The following is a 1,973-nucleotide window of genomic DNA, read 5'->3' as shown; positions in this document are numbered from 1 at the left end:
TCATTTAACCTTTACTATCTATCTATTTATCTATCTATGGCTAGCAACCAGAATCATGCTATCAACTTTGCTAATCATGTTAGAAACATGCTAATCATGCTAGAAACATGCTAGCGACTTGCTAATCATGCTAGAAACATGCTAATAATGCTAGAAACATGCTAGCAACTTGCTAATCATGCTAGAAACATGCTAGCGACTTTGCTAATCATGTTAGAAACATGCTAGCGACTCGCTAATCATGCTAGAAACATGCTAGCGACTTTGCTAATCATGATAGAAACATGCTAGCGACTTGCTAATCATGCTAGAAACATGCTAGCGACTTGCTAATCATGCTAGAAACATGCTAATCATGCTAGAAACATGCTAGCAACTTGCCAATCATGCTAGAAACATGCTAGCAACTTGCTAATCATGCTAGAAACATGCTAGCGACTTGCTAATCATGCTAGAAACATACTAATCATGCTAGAAACATGCTAGCGACTTGCTAATCATGCTAGAAACATGCTAATCATGCTAGAAACATGCTAGCAACTTGCTAATCATGCTAGAAACATGCTAGCGACTTTGCTAATCATGTTAGAAACATGCTAGCGACTCGCTAATCATGTTAGAAACATGCTAGCAACTTGCTAATCATGCTAGAAACATGCTAGCGACTTGCTAATCATGCTAGAAACACGCTAGCGACTTTGCTAATCATGCTAGAAACATGCTAGCGACTTGCTAATCATGCTAGAAACATGCTAATCATGCTAGAAACATGCTAGCAACTTGCTAATCATGCTAGAAACATGCTAGCGACTTTTGCTAATCATGTTAGAAACATGCTAGCGACTTTGCTAATCATGCTAGAAACATGCTAGCGACTTGCTAATCATGCTAGAAACATGCTAGCGACTTGCTATTCATGCTAGAAACACGCTAGCAACTTGTTAATCATGCTAGAAACATGCTAGCAACCTTGCTAATCATGCTATAAACACGCTAACAACTTGCTAATCATGCTAGAAACATGCTAGCAACTTTGCTAATCATGCTAGAAACATGCTAATAACTTGCTAATCATACTAGAAACACTTGTTATCTATCTATCTATCTATCTATCTATCTAGCTTTCTGACAGACTGAATTCAAACTTTAAACTTTTTAAAACTTCATAAACTTCTTAAACTTTTCAAACTTTTTAAACTTTTTAAACTTTTCAAACTTCTTAAACAGTTTACAATTTTCAAACTTTTTAAAACTTTCTGGTCTGGCTTTCTCAAGCCAACTTAAAGTTTGTCTTGACGAACTTTTTTATCTAGTTTTAAAATGTAATTCTCTTGAGTTTGCCATGAATCTGTGTTATTGACACATAACTAAAACTGAAATAAAATCTCCATCTTGTGTTTCAGACTTGGACATGTTTTCCACGGACAAGCGGGAGGCGGTCTATGTGAAGGAGGGGCAGGGGGCGGTGCTTCTGTGTGCACCGCCTCCACACTTTCCAGGTTACCATGTCACCTGACTCTTGACAGTTTGACAGTCATTTATGTGTTTGACTGACACATTTGCATCATTTCCTGTCTGTGCTCTCTGCAGAGGATCTGTCCTTCCGCTGGATGCTAAATGAATTTCCGGAATTCTTCAGCAAGTTCATCCCGCTGGTGCCCATCGCTGAGCGTGAGTCTGTTTATCATCATCCTACACTGAAAAAAAATGATGTTCTTACTAAGTATTTTCCCCTACAAATTAGGTTTAGTTTTCTGACCCCACTATTTTCTTGTTTTAAGTATAAACTCACTTAATTTTTCTGAAAACAAGATTTTGTCATTTTGCGTCTCGAGGAAATGTACTTAAAAATATTTAGATGTGTACTGTGTACAACAAAAAAACTGAGGGAGAAAATTTTTTGCAATTTAAATCAAGGTTATACGTGTAGGTGTTTTAAACACATTTGCATTTAACACTAGTGTAAATGCTAT

The sequence above is a fragment of the Labeo rohita genome, unplaced genomic scaffold (genome assembly GCF_022985175.1).
Source record: "Labeo rohita strain BAU-BD-2019 unplaced genomic scaffold, IGBB_LRoh.1.0 scaffold_713, whole genome shotgun sequence".
Classification (NCBI taxonomy): domain Eukaryota; kingdom Metazoa; phylum Chordata; class Actinopteri; order Cypriniformes; family Cyprinidae; genus Labeo; species Labeo rohita.
The sequence above is the reverse complement of the archived record's forward strand: the minus strand, read 5'-3'. Positions refer to the sequence as shown.